This window comes from Falco cherrug, chromosome 14 (genome assembly GCF_023634085.1).
Source record: "Falco cherrug isolate bFalChe1 chromosome 14, bFalChe1.pri, whole genome shotgun sequence".
Lineage (NCBI taxonomy): Eukaryota > Metazoa > Chordata > Aves > Falconiformes > Falconidae > Falco > Falco cherrug.
Genome location: NC_073710.1, coordinates 6743535 through 6760497, shown reverse-complemented (window position 1 = coordinate 6760497; position 16963 = coordinate 6743535). Strand labels below are relative to the sequence as shown.

The window sequence follows — 16963 nt, the reverse complement described above, 5'->3', positions numbered from 1 at the left end:
ATGTTTCACATTCTAAGAAAAACTCCCAATAAAGAGAAAGAGGGCTTGATTCTTACCTCAAAGTTAGTGCATAAACTGACATCAAGAGCACAAAGGGAGTTGCTACTAGTTTACACCACTATGTTCATACATGATACAAGGAAAATCCAGGCATCTACACTATCCTTATATCCCTAGAGAAGTCCAGGAAATAAATTTGAAAGGGCTTAGCATGTAAAGATATGCTTTCATTAATGTTAACAAGGAAACAAATAGTTAAAATCTTATTATTAAGTAGTTTTTGAATACACATTCCTCGGAAATATTATACCACTCCTGACTTGGATGTTCAACTGCATAAAACTCATAGGACACCAAGGTCTCATTGAGTGGTGGAAAGCCCAAGCTACTCCAGTAAAGTCAATATATGCACTTGGAGTGCAGTTTGACACAAACAGGAATGTTCACACCGCTTTCCTCTAGGAATATAAGGAAGGTTTCTAAATTAGTCTCCGTAGACTGCTTCAGAAGGAGGTCAAAGAAACAAAGTTAAGCAATATGAGTACCCCCAGTGTCTCAAGATCTGCAGTTATTCAATAAACAGAAGTCTTAATGAATGAAAAAAAATATGCAGAAAACTCACAAGCAGGCTTTTTTCATTTCCAAATGTAAACATCTACTGCTTTAATAAGCAGATCGGCTCCAGTTCAAGCTATGCCTGTACTTAAATACATGCAAATCCATTGATTCCAGTAGGGTAGCAAGTCTATCACTAGGATGAATATTATAAAAACAAGTTACCAGGGGTTATAATAATTGACATGTGTAAATAGAAAAGGTATTACAATACCTATGGTCAGAACTGAGAATCTGATACAGTTTGTCCCATTCGTCTTTAGCTTCACAGTGATACCTGTCTGTTTCAGCTCTGCGAAATACTTGGTTCATCCTATTTGGAACATAGCCTTTTTCAGAATAACAGTTCTGTCTCATGTGACACCTTCACTTACGCTTCCAAAGTCTCTACCCTTACCTTAATCTATGCATTGTTCTCAGTTGAATGTTACTAATACTAATCGTGGTAGCGGGTGATTTGCTTTCCAATATTAGCCGCACAGAAGATGCAGTGTGGGGCTGCTCTTCAAAGCTTTGTAGCTTTGCAAATATGTGTTAAAATCACACAAGGAGGTGAGTGCCTTAACTAGCATAGCTGGAGCGTAAACTGGGTAACTGCCTGCAAGGGTCAGTACAAGTAACAGTTGCAGAATTTAAAGGCCTTGTGGGAAATCAATTGCCTGTTTAACGTATACCAAGCAGAAGAGTGTAATTCTGTATTCCCTTCCCCCTCTACATACAATATATTCTTTAAAATCTGACTCTCTTACAAATATAAAAGCAAAATTGACAAATTTAAAAGCATGGAAGCAGACTTGAACGACCTTGAATGACAAGGACAAGAAGTTATTCACCTCACCAGACAGTCCACAACAGAATTGCTAACCGATGGAAAATGGGGGGTTCAAAAATACATGCATTTCAAGATGAGACTAGAAACAAGCAAGAGACATAAAAAAAATAATCAAAACTCTTAAGTTACAATCCATAAAATAAGTTGGGTTGAGGAATACAAGGTGCCAAGCTTCACCAAAACAAAAGAAACAGAATTATAATTCAAAGTATTGGAGAGAGTGACTGTCCACAAAGTAATGCAACGACCTATGCCAAAGCTTTTGCCACCCATTTGTTTGCTGCTGAAGACTGAATGGACTGAAGTCTTGCTCCTTTGCTAAATCACATGTTTCAGAATTAATCCTGTAGCCTGCAGCCGGTAGCAGATGCTTTATAGGGCAACTTAGAGCAGACAATCACCTATTTACTGCTCATTATTTAATAGCACTGCTTTAACTCTGCTGTGATTGCCTTCATTGTTGGATAGTTTCTTACGGGTTCATGTTCTCACAGTCTTTTTCCAGGGTTTCACACCTGCTTCCAGAATATTACACTGACTCCAGTTGGCCCAGTGTATAACAAGGAGAAATTTCCTGTAAAGTTTGTTCTAGAAGGGCTTTACCAAGTGCATGAATTTCTTTTCTTATTAGCTAGTTATAATGAGATCCAAGCTAATAAATCTGTGAATATATTTTCAGTATTATTCACTGTTGTGTGCAGTACAAAAGGAATATATGCAGCTTACGACCAGACAGCTGTCAGAGTCTGCGGTATAACTCACTATGATGTGATGGATAAGATAATTCTGTTTGCAAAGTTAAAAACATTTAAAAGTTGCAGTGTAGGGCAAAGTTTAACAGAGGCTAGCAGAAAGGACAGAGATGACAGATTTTCTATGTATTTGTTTATCTAGAAATTGCAGAGAAATTGCCACACCAGTGATCCAACAAATCTGAGGCAAAGCCTCATGCAATTAGAATTTACTTAATTTTTGCTGAGCTTAATTTCCTCTTTAATAAGATGAGAATGTTTTTCTTTTTCAGTGATTCTCTACTTCTGCGAACATGACTTTCCTTTGGCTCATGTCTATGTTTTAAGAGAAATATGCAGAGAACAGCAATGGGAAAGTTTATCTATTTCAGAAAATTCAAGGAACTCCAATTAATTCAGTATAGTTATTTCAGATTTTTTTTCATTCTAACTGGCAACAGATTTTGGTTCAGATTCTTCTACAGCATCAAAAATCTGCAAACAGCTGCCATATTATATATAATATTATTTCCTGCACAAGTTTTGAATCATGTTTTTCAGTACACTTATCTGCAGGAATTGGGAATCTATTATTTTGATCATCTAGAATGCACAACCAATATTTTGCATTTGCAGTCTTGGAAACAATTTAATAGGGGGCAGCAGAATATTTTGTATTTTATCAGTTTATTGTATCTAAGGGCTGACGATATGTTGCATCTATCATAAACTGCATGTAGTCTTACATTATAGAAATCGGTGCATCCCCCAGTTTCCTTTTATTAACAAGATTATCTTTCCAGATGGTCTTTAATTAAATATTTCATTAAGGAACATTAAGGAATTATATATAAACTCTTCATAGTTGTCATGTTAATCATAGGCACTTCATTCACAAGTGGCTATAAGTCCGAATTTTGTCTTCCAGTTTTACTACATAGCCTTTTCAGAATAGGTATTAAAAAAACCCAAAACAACAGCAAAGCAACCCAACAAAAAAAGCCTTCCTTTCCAAAAGAGAAATTTCCAATTATATTAATTTAAAACAATCAAAATTTACTTAGAGGGTTTAAACAAGATGATTGAAAAATGCATTCCAGGATTTTTGCATTCTTCTTCATTCTAGCTAAAATAAAGGTAGCTCAAAATTATAGATTATTCCCTCTCTTTAAACAAGGTAGAAAGCGATGAGACAGTGCTGGGTAGATGCACACTAGTAATGGATTATGCAGATTTTTCTCTCCTGGGTCACTGTTATGAATCTCATTCAAGATAGCAGTGACGAAACGTCAGTGTCATTTTATGGCTTTTAGCATGAAATTCTGACCCTATGAGGTCAATGGCAAAACATCACTGATGCCAGAATTTTCACCTTTTGAGTCTCTAGGGTGCAAAAAGAATTAAAGTCTGACTCAGCATCCATTGACTTTAATGGGAGTTATACTAAGTTCAAGGTCTGGATTTTTAAAAGTCCTTAGGTGCTGCTTTGCTCATGCTTTGAGCATAAGAGCAGGATACTTCAGATGATTCAGACACTTAAAACTGTAGTGTTAAAACTATAAATTTCTATCCTTAAAGTGAAGCATTCTGTTGGGCTAGATAATGTAGTGATACTAAACATACACTACCAAACAACATCCACTTGCTGACTGTGTCCTGCCATCTCTATTATGGCCCAGCCCTAGGTTTAGCTCAACTGCACTTCTAACCCACACCCCCCACTTCCCACAATTTCTCTTTTCTTTTCTAGGATCTGGGAAAAGATCTAAGTCCTGAAGGTTTCTCTGCTACAGCTGTGCAGGGACTACTACCCACGTGTTTTCCTTTCTGGCCAGGAAAATGCCGGGCAGGCATTCCCAGAGGGCTGTGATTGGGAAGTAGTCCTACAGAGAGGTGTTACACGGTGTTGCCCACCCAGGGTGTAAGACATACGTGATCCATCCTGGGCTGCCTCTCAATGCACAGTGAGAGCTGAGCGCCGCAGAGGTCATTCACAGCAGCTGCCTGCCGACCCAGCCACTGCCAGCAAAGGTCCAAACCTTGCTGCCTGAAGCACATCAGTGAGGAAACACTAAGGAAAGAAACAAGCCTTTAAATCAAGGTCTTTTCAGCAGCAAAAAAGACTCAGCCATGTGGAAGCCGTAGTAGGAAATATTTACATGAAGAGAAGCGTATGCCTTTTCCATAACTGAGCAGAGCTCGTTTTTTAAAACTGTGACTCAAGAATTTGTTGGAAAGTACTCTGCCAAACATGATGCAAAGCTATCTTTTTTTATAGTGATTATATTGGCCAGAGGAAGTATGCTACTGACTTTTGCCCTCCTTTATCGGATCATACATATTCCCTTGCTCCACTGTCTGGATTACTCTGCTCCACTAGGCTGAGCATGGGGTGAGGGCTGCTTTCACCATATTTATTCGCTTCTCTTGCTTCCTTCTCTGAAAGCAAAATCCTTGTCCCAGATGACAGGAATTTCCAAACCTCGTCCACTACTGTGTTTGTGGCCCTCAAGAAATTTAGCACAGATTGTGGCTTCTGCTCTGCACTCTGTCTAGTCTGACTTATGGTCAATTCCCAGAAAGTTCACTAGTACAGAATGTGAGGTCCCTGTAGTACAGGAATAGTAATCATTTGTGTCAAAATGACTAAACAAAACAGGAAGAGTCATCAAACACCCTTTCTGGAATGATTAATTCCAACCAAAACCTGATCAATTCCCTGAAAGCAGGCAGAGGTGGCTTGGTTTTTTTTTTATTTCATTCAGTTTGGTGGCAACTGTTTTCTAGGAAGGACTTTACAAGCTATTTTAAACCAGCAGTTGCAGGACCCTAACTCTCAAGCCTTGCAATTTTGCAGGCTTGACAAGATTTTATTCTGAAAAGAAAATCAGAATATAATCCAAATGAGCTATCAGATTTTGAGTGCTTATTCAAAATGGAAAAAAAAATCCTAATATTGAATGAGTTGTTAATGCCCTCTAAAAATACTCAGGTACACAAATATAAAAATTATGTCTTTCTGTAACATGTGTTTTCCAGACATATTTCACTCGTACAAATGCACAGTTCAGGCATGTGTTCCTGAAAGTATTTAGCTATGCTGAAAACCACTCAGGAATTAAACTGGATGAAAGCATGCTGAAGAAGTTCTTGGAGGTTTAATTACCTTTTCCTTTTTTCTCTTTAGTGGGAGTTCTGAATTCTGGAGGAGTAAAACTCCAGTCTCTACTGTATTGAAATGATATTTTTTTAGCACTCCAATCATTGTCTCTACTTGACTAAGACATTTCTGTGCTAAAGCAGGTGCATTTACTTTTCAAGTATTATTTTACTAATCAATTGAAAAATTACCTCCATGAATGACAGAAGTGCAGACCTTTGGAGTATTTCATTAAAAGGAGCAAACATTAATTACAAATCCAGCCCAACCTTTGCAGACATAAATTATGGGACAGATCTATTTTCTCCATGCCTAATTGCAAGCAGTGACTAGCTCTTTAAATTATTATCTCCAAGGCATGAATGAAATTAGAATGGATCTGATGATATTCTCAAAGCTTATTTGTATCTAAATAACTTGACCATGTACTATCTGGTGATATAAGGAAAACTAGGTGAAAAACCTTTGAGGCTCTAAACAGTGGCTCGTTTACCATGAAAAACAGAATTGCAAGAAGGAATTGGAACCTTAAAGTCTTTGCAGACAGGGACGTCTAGTTGCAGGTTTAACAATGGGATAGTTAATATTGTCCAAATATTTTTCTACCAGTTTAAATTCTAAAAATTTTAAGTGTTTGTAACTTTCTGAAACATTCACATTTTAGGCAGATTTTTCCAGGCAGTATCTTTCCTGAAAGGTAATGTTTACATCTCCAGAAAAATAACTATCTAGTGAAGTAAAATACCTTTCCCACAGAATTAAGAAGGTTAAGAATTTTGATTTCATAATAGCTACAGTGCTGACATGTCTGTGATCAAGCTGAAATCTAGCAGGAAAACAGATGAGTAAAGTGCCTTTGATTGGTCTGTTGAAAACCGATTTTGAATTGGGCATGTTTGTTGACGTAAAGTAGAATTTCAAAGACATTCAACAATGGCCAAATTTTCAAGCGATCATTTCTCCCAACTAATACATGCTTTTACAGCATATTTTCTACTTATCTTTTGGTCTTTTTGAAATATAAAGAACCAGCAATTATTATTTTTTTTTTCTGTGTGTGTTTGTGTGTGTGTTTGCATAGTCCTAAAACTCAAATGAAGAGTTAGGCTGTTTTTCCAAGGCCTTTGTCACTAAAGTCAGAAACACCAAAACCAAATCCCTCAAATTTTAAAACAAGATCTACTGCACCTATACCAGTTTTATAAGCCCATCTGTTTTCCAAGGGAGAAGTATTCAACAGTTACTGTTTATGATGAAATTACTTCAATTATTATCATATAATAAAACTCCTTTTTCATTTCTAAACAAATGTTTCTTCAATACCTAACAAAGAGAAGGAGCAGAACAAAATTAAAATTGGAACATGCATAAAACTCAAGCAGATGAACACAAAACTATCTGATAAACCTCAGCGTGAGGCAAAACTGATCCTGAAGTTTCTGAGCACCTAAGATATGGAGAACTTTCAGTCCTTCTCTGTTAAAAATAATTTTAAAATTAATTCTTTACAGGAAATAAACAGCATTTTTTTTTTGTATACATGTAGACAACAGAAGGTGTGGTTTACTATGATGAGTAAGGAATAAGTGTAGAATGCAAGGATTATTTAGCTTTTTAATACAATAATGAAAACAGAAATGTATTTTTTTGTAAAATGTATTTAACAATTTAGGTTTTGCATTGGAAACAGAAAACCCTCTTTTATAAAAACTATGACATTTATATACCACACAGAGTGTGGACAAAGGAGTCTGTTTGAACAAAGATTCTTGACGCCTACTGCCTGCCTCATGTTTTTACTATCCTTCTGTTAATCATTTGGTGTTGTATACTTTAAAAAAAATGAAATAGATAATGACTTGCTTGGAGTTCAATTTACTTGTGTCATGACACAATAAATACCAAGCTGAGTTCCCACAGTATTAATCATTAACCTAGGAGAGGGCATTAGCTTAAAATGCATTCCTTCAACTTTGATATGTTTCATGAATACATTTGTAGATATTTCAACAACAATTTCAAATATGCTGAAGACATAAACAGGTCCACCAAGTCCCCCCAAAAGCCAAACTCTTTTTCTCCTTTTAACTTTTGGCTATAAAGTTACCATCCCTCTCTGCTGCCAGAACAGCCTCTGAAAGTGGAACAACAGAACCTCTGCAAAGTTGTATTCTGGGAGGTACAGAGGCAGCCAGCTCAGGTTCAGAGAACTTACTTGTGCAAGACACCATGCAAAGAGCAGGGCAGGGGTACCTATAAAAGGCAAAATGTTCTGATATGGTACTGATTTTTTTCCAAATTTTCTACTGTGACAGACTTCTCAGACCCATAGCAAAAGGCTTCTGGTACTGTGCTGAAGACTCTGCAACATTAGAATATTACTTGGAAAGAAATATATTCTACTGCAAGGTTAGAGATCGGTTCAGGAAATTTAGAAATAATTGGTCCAGCACAGAGAAGGCTTCATGGGCTTCATGATTGTAGGCGTCTTGTTTAGGAGAAGGAAGACTAAGAAAACCTATCTGCTTGGATTTTGGTAGTATTTATGTTCCCTTTCTTCTCCACGATATTTCATCCTAATGTAAAAGTGAGGAGTTAAAGATTGATCTAGAGCTTGGGAAAAGCAGTCAAGCAGAGGACCACTAGGGACAGGGTGAACCCTTTAACCACATTGCCCGAGAAAGGCAGCGCTTGGCAGTCTGTTCCTGGGAATGATAATATCATAGGTAACCTATTTGCTCTGGAATCTAAACCACAGCACCACATTTAAACCACCTGCATCTAAAATGAAGGTAAATACGTTATGGATCTCCTGCTGACATAGGCCTGGGTGGAATGTATGATTTTTAACAGACCTGGGCAAATTCCACAGTCTTAATAGAATACCATTCAACTCATAACAAAATCTGGTGACTTTTTTTTTTTTCTTCCTAAAACCATTCAATCCTAAATTCTCATTTAGAACTAGTAATTGAGCATAATGTCCTTTGTATTGCTTTAGAAAGAAAAACATCACTAACCTTTTTTGCTTTTAACACCTTGCAGCTTATATATAGTTTGTCATATAAGGAAAACACCTTAAGATCTGTGTGAATCTAACAACAGTGTAATTTATAAAATGTATAAAGGTTGGAATAGAGAAGGTAGGAAATCAGTTAAATGGGAGTTTTAAAAATTAAGATAGTTTCTTTTTCAAGGGTTATGGAAAACATATGAAGGAGATAGAATATGTACCTTTAATCAACAGATACAGGGTGGGTTTTTTTTCCTCTGAATATGGAATTGCAGAGAGAACTTTGCTTCAAGCTGCAAAGATTGTTAATGGAAATATTGAGAAATCATGATTTCCATCCAAATATTAAACAGTGGCCTACTAATGCTGGTTTTATAGTCTAAATGTAGCCAAATGTTTATTCAGGCATTGCTATGCACCAAAACAACATGCATTAACTATAGCTAAGAAAGTGTGTAAGCAAAGACAGCTCTGAGGCAGATCCCAAGCCACAAAGCATGCAGCACAGCCTCTCTGACCCACGGATGTTACAGCCTTTCTGACATGGGCTACAGCATTTCATGGAGCCAGCTGTACCATTTTAGTCACCTAGTACCATACAAGTCACAGCGACTTTGCGCATGACAGTGAGGACAACCACACGGGACTAATAAGCAGTTCAAGTGCAGCTCCTACATCAGCACTATAACACGAGTCTATTTGACTGGAGAACCCAGTAACACTTCTTCCAGACTCTGGCGCAAACATACGTTAGTCCCTGAGTTCATAGAAGGACAAGACCCCAGGGCACATCAGTGTACTTGCAGCCTGGTTTCAGTGCCTTCCAACAAGTCTATGTGCCTGGACACGGAGCACGGCATGGAAACATCCCTGTGACCACTAACAGGACTGAGGTGAGGCAAGATCTGCTGGTAACTCTGTTTTTTGCCTGCAGAACAGATAAACTAGTACAAACCACCAAGGCCAGCACAACTAGGCTGCACAGACCCCAGCGTGAGCGATGCTGTATGGGAACAGAGGCGCCCCTGCGGAGAGCTGCCCAGAGCCCCCCTGTGCTCCCCAGGGAGGAGGCGGGTGGCCCACGGCTGCCAGCCACGCTGGGGTGTCAGCACGCGGCTCACAGGAAGGCTGGGCACCCTGCTCATGGGTGGTCTACACAGACAGAGTTACAGGCACACAAAGCTGACAAGGGGGTGAATGAGTGTCACACTGGGGGCCATGAAACACAAAACTACCTTACCGTAACTTATGTGCATAGTCATCATTCTGTACTTTTCTCTCTTTTTTTTTCTCTTGTCCTTCTCGGTCCAGCAAATTCTGAAATGATAAAGTAGCATCAATACTAGTTCCACTCAGATGAGAGAACAAATGTGTATGGAACAGGGAGATGCGACGGTTTATAGTGATTTTGGAACGAGTTGACTCCTGGCAGTGTCACAAGTCTACTTTATCTTCCTCCAGCCTAGCTTGCTCTTGTGTTTTTACTTGAAATCTGACATGGGGGAACAAATTATTAGTATTATGTCCATGTGAGCTGTCTCAGCCATTTAAATACTCATGTCACCTGTAAATTGTGAACAACATGGTTGCACTTTGTGTAAACACTGGATTGAACTCCTGATGGATAAAGGCCTAGAATGGTTCAAATAATAGTTCTTGGTCTGTCTTTCTCTGACAGCTGAATATGAATAAAAATTTATTTTGGCTAAAACACCCAATTCTAGGTGAATTTATGTCCTTAATGGGACATCTGCCATGACAAACAAGAAGGGGATGTAGCTATACAATTCAGTACATTCTAGTCAAAAGTGGAATACCTTAAATCAAAAGTTTCAGTAGGCTTAAAGGTTCCTGCTAAGCCCCTCTATTAAATCTTCATAATAATGTGACAAGCTATAATTCATGTCTTCTGCTTTATTAAAAAGAGGGAGGGCAACCACTAGGATAAAATAATATTGAGAAATAAAATTTACCTTGGATTAGTTTCATGTAAACATAAAAAATCAACTTCTCAGAACTCACATGAAAAACATAATGTAGTTAATATTAAATACAATGATTATGCAACCTATTACTTTTACAGTTTGTACTCTGGTGTCCTTGATTTCAGCCCTGTTTTGCTTATGATTAATGAATGACTCACCTTCAGTACTCTGTCATTCATTTCATACCTCATTATGAATTTGAAAAGGTCAGTTTGTTATTTGAAAACAGCAAAACACGCATGGAAGTTGAACAGTGTTCATAACTGCAAATGATGTTTTAACGGTTCATATTTTTTGACTGCTTTTGATCTAAATTTGAAGAGTATTCATAACTTACTCCCATAGAACAACAGGTGAAACTTCTGCATGTGCTTTATATGAACATCAGGAGTGTCTGTGCACTCCTTATACTGACACACAAACACACACACACAAATCCTAGAATGGCACCTGGTGTATTTAACTGTTTTCTATTATAACTTGCCAAGCTCCTATGCTATAATTTCACATTATTTTTGCTTGGAATTATTTTACCAGAGTTTGACACCTTACAATATTAGGCTAGAAAAATTGATGAAAGTTTTGTGTATGTTAAAGCTTATAATTATTAAAGGAAAAATACTAACTTGTTTATACTAAACCCAAAGTTTCATAGCAACAGTTCACAGTACTACTTTCTTGTTGTTGTTATATCCTATACCTGTTTTAATAATTACATTTAAATACAGAATTTGGTAGTGGCAAAATACTTTCCTGAGCAGAAAAAAATTGACTTGGGTGACATCAATGCTAAATCACATTCTGTGGAGCACTGAAAGGCATAAAACACAAAGTCCATCTTTTCTGTCTGTTTACTGGAGGTAAATTCTTAAATCACTTGGGCATCACTGTCCGAAGATGACAGTTACCAGCTATAAGAAAACACCTGTGATAAATGATAGCTTGAGGAGTAGCTCATGGTAACTAGAGAAGCTCAGGGTGATGCCATTCAACAGAATCAGTATCACAGCTCACAAGTTGCCCTGGGGAACCTGGCAGTGGCACCAAAATCTCCTTTTGGACGTATGGCAATTAATGCTATTCACAGTGTTCATCCCTACGACTACGCGAAACCAGGGTCTGTGCTGCCTACAGAGCAATGGCCTGTGAGGCTGTTTACGGATTGGGCTACACTTCAGATTGTATAGACATGGCCAGGCTAACTTTAAAGTGGACAGTTTGATGATTTCTGGCACTGTAATGGAGAAGCACAGACTTCAGTGTGGGCTAATGCGGCCCCACCTCCAGAAGACTGTGCAGTCTGCTCTTTGACCACTTTGGCAACCTTGTCCACATGAACAAGTGGGGTTTAAAGTTCTGCAACAGGGTCTTCACTGTGCAAAGGCACTACCTCTAAGGTCCCAGTGAAAGGTGCATCAGGCTGTGGAAGATCATCTGTCTTTATGCCTTACCCTTTATGGTTTACAGCTCATAATGTGTAAGCAGCAGCACCTGCACGTACTATTTTTGTCTTGTATTTGAAACTGGATTATGGTTGTGAGGTTTATTCAGGTTGATGCCGAGACTACATTTGACTGAGAGTAGACCAGAGTCCATGGATTTCACAAACAAATGCAAAAATCAACCCATCCCCAACCAATTGCATACTTCTTCACTCTGTACAATATGCATGTCTGTTTGTGGTGCCAAATTCAATAGCTTAAATGTTGTGTCATCACTAAAAATAATGCAACAGACCACAGTCAGTAACTGCAGGCTGACCTTCAGCTTTGGCTCTGCTTAATACTGTAGCTTTATGTTTTCTCCCAATTTGTTCAGAACTCTTTGTACCATGGATTATTAATCTATAACTAAACATTTTCTTTGGTGTTCATCTAGACGACGGTATCTGGAACAAATGCAAATCTATTATCTTTTCTTCGAATTTTGTAAGCGTATTTGTCACAGGCCTTTATTCTTCCTACAATTTCAGTGAAAAGTGTATAAGAAAATTAAGTAATTGTTTATTTAGGACCATTGTTTTAAATCACATCCCACCTATGATGCACTTTAAGGTGGTGAACAAGTTGTCCTTAAAATTAACAAAAACACACAAATACGCATCCCAACACTGTACCCTTACTCCTGACAAGATCTATATTAGTTTTCAGTGTGAATAAGGAAGAGAACATCTTTACACATAGCAAATGTAAGAAGGTAACAAGAAATGGTAAATTTGACATGAGTTAGGAAGTATGTGAGGGGAAAATAAAGGGAAAAAGACCTGCAAAACTTCCTGAAGCTATAAGAAAAATAAAGTTTCTGATAAACATGACCGAAATCAGAGAAAACAAATCAGGTCTGAATTGATGACTGCAATGTTTGAGTATCATCTTCAGTACAGAATGATCAAAACACAAACATATATACTATGGAAGAACTCAAGTTACATAATGATGGTTTACCTCTAAGGATTTAATCTTTAATAAGTGGCTTCCTATTTAAACAATGAGAGCATTTATCCTCCTCACTTAACTAGAATGAGAGTCTACTTCTCAAGGCAAATGCTTGGAGATAACTAAAATGAGTCTGAAACTTAACAGGTGTTACTTTGGCTATCTGAGGTGCAACTATGTAAAAATATAATTTATTCTTTTTTATTATAAAAATGCCAAGAAATATCTTCAGGAATTACCCAGTCTTCATTTTGACTCAAAAAAATCCATATGGCTCAACTGAATGTTTATGCTAGAATTTTTATAAGGGATTTTAAACCAGAACCTAAGGTAACTCATTAGAATAGCCTCGCATTTCTAGACAGACTCCTGAGTTAGCCATTCTCCCACATACCTGTGGAAAGCAAACAAAAGCAGGTAATTTCTGTTGTCTGCAAATCCCAAGAGAATGAAAACAAGTCTCCTCAGACTATCAAAAGCACTACATGTTTATGCTTTACTGTTAATGTAACAAATACAATATTTCCAAAGCATTCTTTAAAAAAAAATATCTTTCTATCTTATATTTGTTCTGTAGAAAAAAACATGTATAAAGCTAGTGAGGAAGGGATGACTGATTTTTTTCAAGTGATAAAATCACACAGTAGTAATAGGACACTGGATTATTGGCATACTTGTTCCAAACTGCACTTACTACAGTCCCACAAAACAGATGGCATAAATAAAGCAGCATTTAAAAAAAATTAAAAATCCACTCATCAGCATCAGGAGACATGAAATGCAAAACTCCAAAAGAATCCTAACTCCCACCTTCCTTTCCTTCCTTCATCTCTGCCACGGACAGTGACTCACGTGCAGATACCACGTCAGAAAGCTTGTATTGCTTGCGGTCCCTGTTTGGAGCCCTAGGAAAATGCACATCAGCTCTTCTAATACAAACCCCTGAATTTATGAGCTCCTCAAGGGAGATGTGTGGCAATATCCTCACTCCTGTATTTTTTCATGGTTACTGAACAGACAAGGTTTCATGCTGCTTTCTACACAAGCTGAGCACTGTGCAGAAATTGACTTTTAGGAAATATATTTCTGTGTATGCCAGAAACCAACAATGTTTTTATACCCAGGTAGCTGACATAGGCAGTTACACAAGAAATATCCAAATACAAGAATTTAAATAGGGAGGGAGAGACGGGAATAATAGTTCATGGAAGCACAATATTCAGAAACCTCAAGTGAGTGTTTACCTTTAGATTGATGTTGTTTGGACAACCAGGCCTGCTCTCTCCCAGCTCTGCCCCAAGATGCTAACTTCTGTTATATTCAGTTAGCAACTTCACATGTTGCTAACTGAATATAACGTAAGTAATTCTTGTCTTCAGGACAGAGCAACCCTTGCTATCTACTCGATCAAGCATACATTTACATTGCAGACTCCTGCCTACTGACACCTGACAGGCACCCATGGTGTCAGGGCAGCCCAACCAGAACACGTATCATACCGACTCGGAGGGTGAAAATATCAAAGAAATCAGAGAAGGCCTGATTCTGCCCTAAAGCTCTACTGAGGCAAATTCACTAGTGGTGTGACTTCAGGCCCAGCCTCAAATCTGGATGTGTAAATTACATCTTTGGCACTCTCAGCTAATGGACACCTGCAAAACCGTGGGACCTTAAGCTACTGTTCAGATGACTGGATTCATTTTCATTGCTTTTTGAAGACTGACTTACAACAAGTGAGGATGCAGAATGCACAAAGCTTTCAAGGTGGAGGTCTTGGGGGAAGGCAAAAGTACTTGAACACTTAGCACATTTTATAGATAGGCCTGGAGTATAGGATGTGGATGTTAGAGCCAAACAATGAGGTGACTGGCAGCAAAGAACTCTGAGCTGGAGCAAATGTGAAGGTAAAACAGAATCAAAATACTGAACCATCTGCTTTCTAATGAAAGCAGCTCTACTTGTCAGCAACATCCAGAAAAAATGATTTCTTAGTTGGAGTATATAACCGAGGGAAGTAGCTTTTTTGCTATATGAGGTAATACACTCAAATGATGTATGACTTGGAGAATAGTGTGGGTTAATGATCTTCAGCTGGATCAGAGAGTAAAACAAAGTAATTTCATAATACAGAACATGATGGATTAAATCATGTTAATACTGGGTATATACATTAAAGAAAATGATCTTTCTGGCATACTAAATGGCAAAATAAAAAGCACTTTTAGTAAGTTATATGATTAATTAATCTGCCCTTTTATTTATGTACCATGATAAAGTAAAATGTACTTCTTCTGGTTACCTCCCAGGCAATTATTCTGAAAGTTATATTGAATACACCAGCTTCATTGTTTTGCGCCAGTCCATCAGGAACTGCAAAGTATGTCTGTGTCTTTAAGTCAGACGTTTTCTTTTTTCTTACCCTTTCCTGTCCCCCTTGCTAGAGGTTATTGGGGGGGGTGTGTGTGTGTGTATGTTTTTTAACTCATAGAAATGAGTTTGAACAGGATATGTTAATACATTGAAATAATGTAAACATTGCTTTGTCTTGAGCACCATTAATTAGAGAGAATGCAAAAAAAAATATGAGTAAAAAGGAATAGCTCAGATGTAATTCAGGCAAATATTTAAATATGAGAATGAAAATGGTCCAGAGTCCACCCAAATTCCCAGCTTTTTCATCTCCTGCCTTCACAAATTAGCTTGTATCTTGCAAATTTCTACCAAAGGTTCAATCACGTCCAGAGTCTTTTTGAAAGAAGCTGGAAATGGATTTTTAAAGGAGATTTCAAATTAAAGTAAAAATCTCAAATTTCAGAAATAATGCTCCCTACAGAGGGAGCAATATTATTTTTGAGAACTGTGTCTCTTCTAGTCTCGGTTTACATCCTCTTCAGAAATTATGCCAATGATGTATGACACACAAGTTTCCTCTAGTACTAAGTTTACCTGGAAGTAAGTAAAGCTATTGTTAGCACTGAATTTACTTCCTTTTTAACAACTTATGATCCTGTAGAAATGAATAAAATGCAGGATTTCATGAAAAGCCCATTTCAATGATCTTAAAAAAAAAAAAAACAACAAAAAAAACCCCAAACCCCCAAAAGATTTAGCAAAGCTTAAGATGTTTTTCTATTCTATTAGGGATTCACATAGTTCCACTTCAAGTTGGATTGCCTTAGACAGATGCACTGGAAAATATGGAAAGTCTGAAGGACCAGACTGGGGCAGTTTTGTAACGCTGAATTCAGAATTCTGGTCAGAAGTGTCTTTGACAGAGAGAAACGTGTCCACAAGGGGTCCAGTACTCACATGGACTTATTCTCTTCCACAGACTTGCACAGAAAAGTGAGTCCTGATTCTAAAACATTAGGCTGAAGGAAATGACTTTGCAAAAGATCCAGCTAAAAACAACTACTACTTTTTTTTTTTTTTTTTTTTTTAAGCTAGTGCCAGACATCTGTCTGCTACAGCAAGTGCTTTAAATTTCTGCATGAAATCCTCCTGATGTTCTAATTCTGGATTCTCTCACACAGAGTCCACCCACTGATACAGTCAGTTATTTGCTGACTAAACTTTTGTCTGCAGTATCACTAATGCTTTCTTCTGACTCTGGGGTTCTTTTTTCCTTCTCCACTGCAATATGAAATCGATCTTTCCTGGAAATTAATTAAATCATGGTAATTTAAATTCATATATTTTCACTGTTTATTCCATCTGTGTATTTTTTTTATGCGCTAGCAAAGGAAATGGTCTACCATCAAGTTCTACAAAGGTACTTTCTATAGTATTGTAATTTAGTGCGTGTGAGTGCAGTAAGGGTGTTCTTTCCTCCTACAGTGCTGTCATATGCTTAATTCTCATCACCACTCAAGGTGTTCTGTGTGGTTTGTAGGCCTCTCATTTCTGTTTAGTGTGGAAAAAGACACCTCGATTTTCCTCGTCAAAGGCATCTTATTAATATCAACCTTTTCTGCGATCAACACTCCCAAAAATTATTCTGCACAGCTTTTCCAAATGTTCCTTGTTATTCTAGGAGGATCACAAAGGCATTAACCAAGAAGATTTTTGCATGGTACTCAGCAATATCACATCTGTACTACTTTTTGAAGGGAGCAGATTTATGATAAATATTTGCTTCATTTCACTAATTTATTCCAATAAAACCTATAGCTGTTAAAGTTTGTTTATTTAT

General features: G+C 37.5%; 1 long non-coding RNA gene across 1 annotated transcript in view; it reads right to left on the bottom strand.

Annotated features, from left to right (window-relative positions):
* LOC114017382 (uncharacterized) overlaps window positions 1-16963 on the bottom strand; it is a 229114-nt gene that overhangs the window by 82561 nt on the left and 129590 nt on the right. The window contains exon 5 of the long non-coding RNA XR_008735068.1: window positions 9592-9668. This is a non-coding gene — a long non-coding RNA (uncharacterized LOC114017382). The remainder of the gene's footprint in view (window positions 1-9591; window positions 9669-16963) is intronic.